The sequence below is a fragment of the Anser anser genome, assembly GCF_964211835.1.
Source record: "Anser anser genome assembly, chromosome: 9".
NCBI lineage: Eukaryota > Metazoa > Chordata > Aves > Anseriformes > Anatidae > Anser > Anser anser.
In genome coordinates this window covers 5,896,717-5,910,196 of record NC_139729.1, presented here as the reverse complement: position 1 = coordinate 5,910,196, position 13,480 = coordinate 5,896,717, and the positions used below count along the sequence as shown (strand labels likewise).

At 39.7% G+C, this 13,480-nt stretch overlaps 1 protein-coding gene across 1 annotated transcript in view; it reads right to left on the bottom strand.

The window, feature by feature from the left end:
* Window positions 1-400: 400 nt before the first annotated feature.
* The window catches only part of IRS1 (insulin receptor substrate 1), a 71,581-nt gene continuing 58,501 nt past the window's right edge, over window positions 401-13,480 (bottom strand). The window contains 1 exon segment of the mRNA XM_083847815.1: window positions 401-1,470. The gene's annotated coding sequence lies outside the window, so the exon portion shown is untranslated.

The window sequence follows — 13,480 nt, the reverse complement described above, 5'->3', positions numbered from 1 at the left end:
CCAGAGTAAAGCACAGGAGAAGTCGCAGAAGAATTCTTCCTCATTCTTCCTCTTGCACCGAATTCCAGACAATCATCTGGGCTGTTCTGCAAAAATCTCATGCTGAAGTCTTGCTGTGGCTTCCAGTGGTTTCACTTGCTGCGAATTCTCCTACCGACTTAAGTGGAAGGAGGACTGTATCCTGAAGATTCCCCAGAAAACTGAAATAAGAATTTTAGTGAAATATTCAAGGAAGCGTACTCCCTGCTACACCTAATTACAATATACTTTTTTTTATTCTTAAACTGTGGTGATCCACAGCTGTTCTTAAAAACACAGTGGCAACATCAAAGAAGGCTGGTGGGACAATCCGAAACATGTGAGACAGCTCACCAAGAAAAACAAACAAACAAACAAACTACAGCAGATAAAACAGTATCTAGTTTATTACATATAGAAAGAGATTTCCAGAATTTACAAACACCCACATTTTCATTCCAGGGAAAGAGTTAATTTGAAAAGTTCACCCTTTTTTTGTGTTCATTTTGTTTTGTGGTTTTCTGTTGGTTGTTTTTTTTTTCTTTCCTTTACAATATATACAATGGAAGACTTTGATTTCTTTTTTTTTCTGATTTTTTTGTCAGTTCCTGTGCAATTGATGAATTCAAGTTGACACTTGTAAATACCATGTACAGTAAATTTTGTCTTCATTGTAGTTAATACAGACTATTATTTTACAAGGAGTACAAAATTACTTTTCTTTTGGAAAGAACTCAACTCAACATCAGGGTTATCTTACAACTGATAGTATCAGTAAATATGACTGTACAATCAAGGCCCAGGGACCAATGACTCGTATTATATTATTTTCTGAATTACAATCTTAAAACAAGAATAGTACCCTAACTCTATTCTTAGAAGCCTTGTTTTAAGCAGGTTTCCCACTCTGTTTACAACAGAATATAGTATACCTCAGTTCCACATCAAAAAAGATGTGCTGTAGGAAAAGTTACATTTTAATTAAAAAAGTACATGTATAAATCAAAACCTATGTTAAATATTTAATACTCTTCAACCAACATTAAGTTTTGTATGTAATAATTTACAATGATGATTTGTCATACAGGTTTTCAGCAGCAAATGAAGTTGTGTAAATGTGCTAGTAAAATACCCATTCTCACCATGACATAGTGGTGGGCACATCAGTTCATTGTGGCCAGCTAAGTCCTTATGGTAGAGGATGAAGTAAGAGAGACTCATTGTCCAGGTGTCACAGTGCTTCTGCTTGGCACAACACAGGATGTGCAGCTCAGTCAACTAACTCCTGAGGTTTGTGTAAAGTAAACAAACTGAACTGGATGCATCGTACCCATTTACAGAGGAAGAGGAGGAGGAGGAGGTGAGGTCCTAGTTGTGATAACATGAAACATTTAGAGTCTTGATACCCATGAGTTAAAAGAAGGATTTGCTGAGGTTGTATAGGTCATCAATCTGAAATGGAAAGAGAAAGAAAATTAGCATCATGGGCACTTAAAAAATGTTGCTGCAATCACCACACTACCAGTGCCATTCTCCATTGTTGTGTTTTTGTTTTGTTTTGTTTTTTTGTCTGTTTTGTTTAAAGCATTATCATCCCAACTGAAAACGTTAGCACCTTGATAAATGATGGCATTCACATTTGAACTGTACTGGAGCATCTGAATCCCCAAAAGCATTTCAAACAGATGTTGGCGATAAAATTCCAAGCAGTCAGAAATACACGTAGAATTTGCAAGAGATTCACCTAAGCAGAAACAATTTAAGTGTCTATAATGATTAACCCTGACAAACTTCTGTGATAAAAAAAAAAAAAAAAAAGAAAACCTCAAACCTTTAGCCTGCTGCTGGCATTTTTACCCACTACAAGATCTGGGCCTCCTTGTAGGGCTTCCTGGCCACCCACAAATGCCACGTTTTGCATCCACACGATGGAGCGGGGCTCTCTGTGCCCTTCCGTCTCGCATCCCGCTGGGAACCCCAGGGCAGACCCTTCAGCCCCTGGCAGGACGCGGTTCCCCTGCTGGAGGAACCAGGGCTGGAGTCGCACGGGGGGCACCCCACAGCCCCCATCAGCAGCCAGCCCCCTCCCAGCCCTCAGACCGCAGCGTGCACAAGCCCAGACCGTCCCTCCTCGCCTGCAGCCATACGGAGCCGTACCCACTGGGGCCTGAGTAACACCCCCGTGAAATGAATACTATTTTTGTTTGAGCTGGGGTTAGAGGACTGCCGCCATTTACATTTGGGGAGTTTCACATAGAAACTGATGAAGCAAGACTCAGATTTTACATAAACGTGTGTCTATTTCTATATTTAATATTAACTATGCTCCTGAAAAGATATGTAAATAGCGTATTTTCCTCAGTACAAATAAAGGCTTCCCATAGACACGTTGAAGTATAAAACTGAAAAGACCTCCTGTCCTATATTCTTTAATTGCCCAAGAAACAGAATTTACTTTGTGTGGTCCTTCAAGTGAAAGGAAAGCCTATCCTTGCAAGTGATGTGTGGTATGCTGTGAAAACTCCCCAAAGAATTATCTCACAGATCTCTTATTTACTTTCAACTTTCTTCTGCACTCATGTTGCGATCTACTGGAATGTTCCTACCAGGATATCTATATACAGCTTCGCAGAGCCTTGCAGCTTTCAGCTATGCTGCACCTAAAATTAGCCAGTAATGCCATACTGCATTAATAAAGACTAACGACAAAGAAGAAATGATTTAAATTAAATTGAGGAGTGATGTGTGCATGGAAGTGTGCGTTTCACACCCAGCTGGGGCCCAGCAGGGCTGCAGGAAGAGTTTAGTGACCACGAGCAGGGCCCCAGCCTGACCCTGCATGGACAGGGCAAGACAAAGGAGACAGGTGCTCACCTCATTGGAGCTTATTGTATTAAAGGAATTTTAAATATATAAGCAATAACTTGCAGTGTCACGATTAACTATCGCATCTCTTAACTAGCATTCAGGTAATCTCAACTGAAATATATAATCTAGAAAACAAAATGGTTTATCCAATTCAATTCCTCACCCTTTCAGTCAATGTAGTCCAAGTGCTACTCACAGGCAAGTGAGTAGCATTGGTGGATTGAGAAGTCAGAAAAGCAAAGGAAGAAAGAATAACAAGTCTATCCGAAAAAGAAAACACTTCCTAGAGGAGTTCACTAACAAAATAGTACTGAGGATAATCACAGTTACAGCAACCCAGACACTCGCATATTGAAGTCCTGAGCACATGTCAAAGGAATAGAAAAAAACCAAAACAAAACAAAACCCAGCAGGCTGAAATATCTGGGAGTTTGAGACTTGGGATGACGAAACAGTCACGCAGGGTGTGAACAGGAATGCGCTGTGTTTCATCCAAACTTCAGCTGCAGGTGTGACAAGGGCACAGACCCTGTCTTCAAGCTCGTTATTGCACCTCCATCTGGTATCTTCAGTACAACATGGAAACCTACTTGTCACCCCCTCAACAAAATATGTTGGTTGTTGTTGGTGAAGTATCAAGCAGGAAAAAGAAACTATTGCAACTTAACTGGAAAGTATTACCGGATCAAAACTCAGTCTCCATCAGTTGTTTTAGTCAGTAATGATATTCCAGTCCACAAGTGTCAGTGATCTTGTAAGAAGAACTAGCATCATTAAGGAGTACTCTTTAGAAGTTGTTTTGAAGAATTCCCATTGCTTTCCAAGGTCTAGAAGTCCATTTAAAAACTACTCATTGTTTTGGCCTAACCAGAACCCCCACCACCTTTAGAACTTTAATTAAACAAACAAACAAAAAACTATCCAAAGCTATTCCAGTTCTTGGGGTGGTAATGCACGTGTTTAAAACCTGCTACACATTTTCTACGATTTCAGAAAAACAAGTTATGCTGGAGAAGGAGAAATTTTCTTCTGATTTTGTGAGGGGAAAAAATGAGACACTATGTTATGGACCCTCTGAGACTACTGATTGCAATGATTTGCTTTCAACTCCCCAATTCCTTTTATGAATCTCTTTCCCAAAACACGAACTGTGCCCCCGAGAACAACAACGCCTGCTACTACCACGATTTGTCTAAATGCCCCAAATGCCCAGAAAGCAGCCCTTCTGAGAGTGATGGGTCACTGGAAACTGCCAACCTGTAGGGCTTTGATCCAGGGAATTCTCACTTGTGCACAACTTCTAGCAAAAAGCCCCGTCCTCACTTTTAGAGTACAAATGCTCTTTGTTAGACTCAAAGGAATAGTGCTTAATTTTTTGGCATAATCTCTCCTCAGTGAACGATTACAGTATGTTTCAAGGAGAAAGCACCTTCTACGGCGCTGAAGTCATCAGCTGGATACCCCATTGTTTCTTATCAACAGCCATCAGCATTTCCTTAACAACATATGAAAACAGTGCGGAAGACAAGTGTTTTAATAGAGAGCACAATGACTACAGTGAGCTGAGGTAAGGATCATTAAAACCACTGACATCACCATTGGCAAGCACAGAGAAGGGAAAACCTGTGTTTAATCTATTTCCTATTCACCACAAGCTTTAGCTGGAGTCCCCAATAATGCACTTTGTGGTTGACTTTATGGAAAAGATTAGTGATGCAAGAAAAATGTACTGAAACAAACAAGCATCTTTAAAAGTTACTATAAGGTACCTCTGACAAGTAGTCTCTGCTCAACATCTGTTACAACACACACGCAGATAACACTAATGCACGTTCCAGCTGGCAGCAATTTCAGCTCCAATCTATTAGTCCAGGCAGGATACAACACAACCAACTGGAGTTCCTATTACAGCACAAGGCCCATTCTTAAATCCAGTAACTAAAAATAAGTCGATACCGCATTTTATTTCCATTATGGGGGAGCTGGCGAGGCATACCTAAAGTTCAAATTCTCAAAGAGCAGAGTGTCTAGACAATTTACCAATATATCTTTCCTGAAGTTAACTGAATTTTCATACATAAAGTAGGTGCACTGTTAAAATATACTCACAGTGCACTCCTTACTCCCTCCTTACAATCCACCCTTGTTAAAAGGTACCCAAAGACCAAACGTTTCAACAAATGCAAAAACTCAAGCGATCCTCAAGTAAAAGACTTCAGTTAAAGCTTCTGTGTATTACTAAGGGCCAACAGTGTGTCCTACCCCAAAAACACCGATAGAAATGTCCTTCCACGGGGTCATTCCATTGCAAAAGAAGATAATGTGCAGTAGCTGTTGAAGTTCTGTGATCAATGTGGCAAATAAATGCAACTACTTCATCAGGGATGAACATACTGGGGCAAAGCACAGCTCCCAAACACCCGAGCTGCTCAGTACCCTGTGACAGCTGGACATCCATGGGACAAAATGCTGACAGCAACAGGAAACAGCTCTGAAGGTATCCCTAAAGGCAACAGAGCCAGGGGAATTAAAAGATCACCCCTGTCTGAAGAAACAGTAGATTTTTCTACATCTGCTGCAGGAAGATCATGTCCCAATCCTGCTATCAGCCTTGCTAAACCAAACATATTCTCCAAAACTGTTGCTGTCCCACCAGCATCTTATTTGAAACAACGAGCAAGGAACAAATGCATTTGTTGTTTACTTTGGGATTGTACAATGCATCTTATTCTGTATAGGTTAAAGAGGGCTTTAGTACATAATGAACCCATCTACCTAATACAAAAATAAAAAGGTCGTGAACAAAAGGTCGAAATTAAATAGATAGCCATCATGAAAATACACCAGAAGACTTGTGCACAACTTCACAAGCCCCAGTCAGCACCTGACCTGGGCACCTGTGATCTGCCCAGGTAACAAATTGTGTCTTTAGAAGCCTGACACAAGGTAAACGTGTTAAATAGTGTTGAAAAACTCGGTTACAGCTCTCGGTGACTTTTGCATGAGCCATCATCTAATTATAATGAATTGGCACAGGTCTACTTAAAAGCTGAATTTGTCCATGTCTTTGTGTTCGGAACACTCATGATCATGTCGTGTCTGTTTACGTTTTTCTTGGCATTACTAACGTGCACACAGATATGGGAAGTATCCCATTCGGATAAATTAAAAACATCAACCAAAACTTAAACTAGCTCAAATAACTTCTTTTCAAAGAGATGCATACATACGCTACAATTTTCCCAATCTCACACAGACCTTGAAAGAGTAAAGGAATGCAAGAAGAAACAATGGTTGCTCTAGTATGTTAATTGCAGTCTGAGTACTAACAAAAGGAATTCAAAATAGAACTAAACAAGGTAATTACAACATTGCTATTTAACTTGACAGGCTATAATCTACATTTAATAAGCCTAGACAAGCTTTTCTTCATTGTACCCCAAAATGCCTCAGCTTTCTTGTGAACATCATAAATAGGGAATTACTGATGATTTGGTTTCACCAAGTCCTTTCCTACCAGACTGAGTAATTGGATTTGGTGTTTTCATCCTCTTTTTCTTCTTCATATAGGTAATCATTTACTGATGGAGGCACCTCAAGACAATAGGTTGTACAGTCTTTCTGCTATGAACTCAGACAAAATTTACACCTATCACGTATAACATGGGGAAAAAGCCATCTTCCCCACAAGGGAAGTGTCTTCTCTGTAACCCAGAAAGAGATGGCAGGAATAAACAAAACTAAATGACTTTTAAAATAAGATGAAGAACAGAACGACATTCTCACACTTCTGAAGCTCATACTCCTGTTTCCTGTGTTGTGAGTGTAATGGGAAAACACCAACTAAGCCACGGACATTCTTTGGGCGAGCTTCTGCCCAGCAAAGAGCTTGTACATCTAATTTCAACTTCACAGCACGTCAACTTGACTTACACTCACTCAAGACAAAACTAAAGTCTTCAGTGAAGACAGCAAGAAAGGCTGCTGCCACAAGCAGGAAACCAAGGACCGACTGCCAGCGAACATCTAGCACAGGAGAGAGTGACATCATTAGAGGTCAGATTTGTCCTTTTCCACCTGTAAGGAGCAGGAAACAAGCCAGCTGTCTGCCCTGGTATGTAGATACTGGAAATAGTAATTCACCACAGAAAAACTGTTTAATGCATCCCCTGCTCTATTATGCCAAATCAGCAGCAGTTACAAGGTTGAACAAAACTGATTTAATTGAATTTCTGATTAAATATCTTTTCAATTATGGGGAAAAAATGTATTGAGTTTTTGTTTTTCTTAAAAGAAACAAGATACGACTGGGTTTAAAAAGAAAGACCTTTAATTCTATCAATAGACTCTGTTCAATAAATAAATGCTGCAACTTTCCTTGCTGTGATGCAGCTGAGCATTAAAACAAGAGGACCGCCCAGCAGTTACAAGTTACAAACCAAACAGATGCAGCCCTAGATTCAGGTTGGTTTTTTTTCTTCTTTATGATTAAATGGAAAACATGAAATAAGTATCTCTCATGAAAAAGTGCTACATTGTAAGTGGGATTATCATGTTTTTTCTTCCAATTTTCTAAGGACAGAAGGTCTGGATCTTCCCCCTTCCTTTGCTAATAGTCCAGGCTGAGTAATCACCTCAAGCCTGAGCCCAGCTTACACAGAGAAATTCCTTCTGTTTCAAGACTGAAAATAATAATGTTACTAGTGCAGTGTTTATGGCTGTATCCTTGAAAGAGAAAACCACTGCTCAGTGTTTATCTTTATTAAAAAATATAACTATATATCAACCACGTTAACAAGTAGCATTCAAAAACACATCTTCATTCTGCACTTTGTTTCTCAAAGGAGCTTTCTTAGTGGAGATTTTTTATTTTACTATTACTTTTATGGTAATTTGGAATTCAGTAAAACTCAGCAACCCTGGGAACCATTACAACTGCTCCATCCCTATGGGGAAGCAGATGATCAATGCACTTTTAGATGCACTCACACACCCTCAACTTGCTACCAATTTAAATACACACAATTAAATTTGACCAACTTGAGTGCATGGAAACTGTGCTCATACTGTATCAAAGAAATTACATCAGCAGTAGAGCTGAGCAACTCCTAACACCCCGTGTAGCTTCCAGAGCATTAGAATACAACTCAGCCACAGAATCCTGTTCGTTATCTTCCTGTGAACTTGTATTTCACTTGCCTTTCTGCGCTGTGGTCTATTTCCCCATTCCTGCAGCCAGCATTGCCACTTCTCCTTCCTGCTTTTCTCACCCTATCTTATTAAAAAAATAAAGTAACAACAACACCTTGCATAATTAGTCCCATCTACCTTGAAATCTTTTTTGTGACACACACTAAATTGGAAGAGTTCCACCTTAAAGCAAGGTTTTGCACCATTCGGCTTAGCCAGAGCCATTTCCTCCCAATGGACAGTAAGGGGAACAAGATGGAAGAAAAATGGCATTTAAAAGGAAGACATACAGAAGCCCCGTGGGGGATAACCTGGCCAGCTGACCTTCCCTTTGAAATTTTGCCAGTGCAAATTAAGTAGCTAGTCTGCAGCAGTTCTGGCAGCAGTGTGGGAAGGAAGTTCAGCAGTGATTTTGGATGAAACACTTCCTCAATTCCCAACAACAGCACATTAAATATCAAAAAGGATAATAATGATAATAAGGAGGTGCTGGAAAACACATTCTCAAAAACAAGCCAAGAGAGCACAGGAGGGGATTTGCAGAAATGAAATGTGATGAAGTAGAAAAAATGTAACAAGACGTTCAGAAAGCTAAAGTAGATGCAAAGCACACGTTATTTTGACACCATTTGCCGTGACTTAATACAAAAGCTGTAACAAATAGCAGTTAAAAACAAATAGAGGTAGTGCTTTGTTAAAAGACAAGGAGAAGGCCTTCCGTAAGTGACAAAAAGCCCCAGTCAAGTTTGTTATAACTTGAAGCTGCACTAGAAGATGATTTAACCATAGTAATCTGTACTCATCTGAGCTGACCTCCCCAGTGCCTCGTGAGCGGGCGCAGCCGTGCTCGGGAGGCTGTGGGACCCCTGCTCCCCCTCCATCAGCTGCTCACCACCCCTGTTTCCAGCCCTAAGATGTTTCCAGCAGTGCTGGTGACAACTGGATCACAAATAGCTGCCATCTGTGGACTTGATGGCTTCATCTTGCCAGGTGAACGGCACATATACAACAAACCTGAGCTTCAGGACAGCACGAGGGCAGCCTTCTGGTTAGATCAGGCTAGAGTCGCCAGAGACCTACCTCCTCTCTCACTGCCACACACGGCTGTAATGGTGCATCCATGCAGTATTTTCCCCTTCTCAGAACTTCAAACCTGGTGTTCAGAATCCTTTGGCACTTAAGCCGACAACTGAAATCCAAGGCACCTGCCAATTCTACCCTATTCATACTACATGGTCTTAAACAACAAGAACGCATATGCACAGGGCCGGGACAAAGTTATCAGTGCTTAAAAAATGACATAGCATTTGAGATTTTCCTGACTTTATATTGCCAAGCATTATTCTACATTAGATCAGATTTGTAAAATTAAGAAAACTTTACATGCAAATAAAAATAAAAAAATAATAAAAATAAAATAAAAAATTTAATTGGAAAAGGAAACAAAATTCCAGCATAAGAATGTTTTTTTTTTATTCATAGAACATGAGTTCCACCCTTCTACTCGCACTGATTTTGTGATGAACATATTCTGGGCTGCGATGGGATTAACCTTAAAAATAATGCTGAGCACTTCAGTGAGGTCTGAGGTAGCTCGTGGCTCAGCTACCCTCTGTACCATTTGAACACTGAAATGGTTGTTTGTATATAGATGAGGTTTTCAAAATAGTTGTCATCCAGCTTATTTTCAGAAACCATGGTAACAAGAAAGGAGTAAACAGAGGGTGATGATAGGGCACAAAGGCAACGTAATGGATTCCAAATAAGGGGCTACCTCAAGCTGGAAGTCCACGGGCAGAGGAAGCAGCACCTGGCAGGCTCTCCAGGCACCTATTTGGATACAGCTGTGAGTTAAATCCAAAGGACAAACACCGATCAGAGAAATCAAGTAAGTCCTTTACTGCTGTTTCTTTAGAGCTCCACTCTGTGAAATCCTAAAAGCCTGAACGCCTGCCAATATTGTATTTTAAAGATATGAACGGCTTAAACAGACCAGTCTTCACTTGCTCAGTTGCTATGATTTCAAAAGGGAAACCGATCAACACTCACATTAATAACCTCATTTCAACACCAATCTAGCGTTATTAGACTGTATGGTTTCACAAGCAAAAGTCAAAGTAGGTAAAAGTTGTTCTCATCGCGGAACTTGCAGCCAGGCATTTTAATTCAGTAATTCTTTAACTTTTTCAAAGCATGCCAAGGAGAAAATTTCCCCACATAATGGAAGTTGTTCACAACAGTACGAGCAAGTATCTTGCCAGATGATAGGTACCGTGTTATTGTGACACATAAATCTTCCATCAGTTGTCACATCCAGTATTACGGATAACCCTGTAGAAGCTATTACAGTAAGTCAACAGAAAATTAAAAGCATATAGTAATACGGATTAAAGGCTTAGCATACACACAAAAGGATCTGTACATGATATTACATCTTATTAAAACATCATTAAGACGTCTTGGTTAATCAATGATTAAAAACATCCACTAAACATTAACCTTGACAATATATATATAAAATCAGCTTTATGACATAGTATGACTACACTATACAAGCTCATAAAATAGAAAGTTCTCCATGTTCTTACAACCTAGGACATGAACTTACACCATCTACCACCCAGTCTTTTTAACCAAGAGAGGAGCTTTTAACTATCTTGGGCTGCTGACAGTCTCAGTGGCTACAGGTACACTCGATGCTACAGCTAAACCCCCACAAAAAATAAACTACATTAATCACTCTTTTGTATTCACTTAATACGAAATGTTACTCAAAACACGTTTTATATAGAAGAAAACTTCTCCTGAAACACTAAGAAATTTAATGTTATACTGGTCGAGCATCAATAACAGTTTCAGGAAGGGTTTCATGAAATACTATCTGACAAGTGCTGACTGAAACTACGAGTCTTATTCGTTCAAATCGGAGCTGATGAAGCAGCACAGGTTCCTTGATGTCCAGAACTAGTCCTACTTTTATCCCTTAGTAAGTCAAATATTGAAATGTGCTAAAAGAGGCAAGGAAGGTTAGGAATAAGGATAAACTTTGCCATATAAAAGTAAAGGTCCTCAAGACAAATTCCAGAGTTTGACATTACCCTATGCTTCCTTTTGCCATCAGGTGTCGTAACAACTGTGTATCCCACTACTGAAATCTTTGTTAACGTTCAGCCATACCTCAAAAAATCCATTGATTAAAATAGCCTGAAAAGAGCATTTCTAGGCACACAAACTTTTTCTTTTCCTTCAGGGCAATTGCTCAGCAGATTGCCCAAATGGCAGCTAAACAAGCCAGTTAAGGGGCAAAGACATTCACCTGGAGAGAAGCAGAAATACAGGCAGTTAGCACAAAAATAGAGACAGCATGAGCAGCATGGCTGGTTGCCAAAAGAAGAAAGTATGTCCAGCCATACTCAAGGAACCTCAGCTTGCATTGGTTTCTTTGGTTTGGCTTCCTGAATAAATGGAGCTCATGCAACTGATAGAACAGAGAGCTGACCACCTAAACCGGACATAAAATTCAACTTAATTTTGGCAAGGACATGAGATTTCAGATATACCAAGTTGCCTGATGTTTTGTAAAAATCTCTGGCTGAGTAAAGGACTCCTTTTCTGAGGCACAGCTCCAGCCAGCGTGGCTCAATAGGCAGCGGAGACCAAGGGGATCGGCACCCACCCCAGCACCATGTCTGGCAGAAGAGGGCAGAGGTGTGCTGGGGGCAGGAAAGGACCCATCATATAATAAATGGAAGAGAAATCTATAGGAAGTAGGGCCTCATTAGTCCCACTGCTCACAGATCATCTGCTGGTATAAGCAGTTTTGCTCAGAGCAGTGTTTTGTCACTACCGTCACTGTTATGCTATACAAAGAGTGTATTAAATTCTTAAATATTACATGAGATTTCACGGCTTGTGTATCACATGTGGGAGGTCAAACGAGGCAAGTAACGTTCCGCTCAGCCTCATCATATCTTTTAAAAACCAGAAGCCTGCAATATACTTCAAGGAGCAAGTGCAGTCCCAACGAATGCCTGAGATGGAGGCACCCTGATACGCAGAGCAAAAATATCAGTGGTTGTAACAAGCAACAGTGCAGTTTTTAGAAAAACTCTTGCAGCTTGGATCTTAGTTGTAAAGGTAACCCAAACCACAGTAAGACCACAGCCAAGCAGCTATGTCATTCAGTGTATCTCGTGGGAAGTCACTTCCAAAGATCCTGTCTACCTCTGTCTATCCTGAAAATCCATATACCTGAGGGAATAGTAGCAGATAGTAAAACAAATAAGCATATTCTAAGAAAACTTTCTAAAAGATAGGAACTAGAATACCCCCGAAGTTGCTCATGAGACATCCTTTATGCAACTAGTATCAAAAAATGAAGGTAGTGTGCTGCCAGGGACAATGGAGAAGTGGTAGATAAAAAATTCTCACCAAAAAGCTATTAAATTCCCTGGAATAATTCTTTGATTATCCAAGGGAAAATGAAAATAAAAATATTTTTGTTAATACAGGCAACATAACCATATTTGAAATACTTCCAACCTTGAGAGAAAAAAGCAAAAAAATATGATTGATAAATAAGCTTGAATGTAACAAGTTGAAGAAATGGTTTTCTAAGTGAACTATCCAGCTCATTGAGCTGAGTTTCTCTCCTTGTCTCTTCCAAACCTTTTCCACTTTCAGAATATATCTTTTTAAAATTCTCCCTGCATCCCTTTCCTTACCCAACAAACTACTGCATTCATTTTTTTTTAGATCTTCATATGCTTGGAAACTCTCTGCACACCTAGTGGTAGGGACTGCAGATGTCCTTGCTACAGCCAGGAGAACAGATGAAGAATGGCAGAAAGTATCTAGACTTCTAGTTGCTAGCTGCCTATTCATGCCTGCATCAAAATCATTTAAGTCTAATTTTAGGTCCATTTCTCTTAAATGAAAGCTTTAATTAAGTTTTATAATTAAAAATGCTAGTTTTATCTTTGATTTTCATGGACTTTGGGGGAAGAAAACATACAACACATGCCCAGCACAACAACAGAAGAGATGCCAGCCTATGTTATTTTTCCATCTGTTTTCCAGTAACAGTCAATTTTTCATATTATTGGCAAGGTTTTTTGAGAGGACATTTCATCTTTTTAAATCACATAGGAAACCAAAGAAAACACCCTTGCAACTATGTCATATATAAAATACATATACCATGCAGTTCAGAATTTCATCAGTATACAGCGTGCATCACACTTTTCTGCAACATGAATTGCTACTTATCACGTGCATCATACAAATTAAAGGGGTATAATGACCCTTGCCTACAAGTATACATATATACAAAGATGAGCTAAAGTAGGCTATAATTGCATGAAAAAAATTAGTTTGGTTCATTTCTGGAAAAACAAAAAACCTC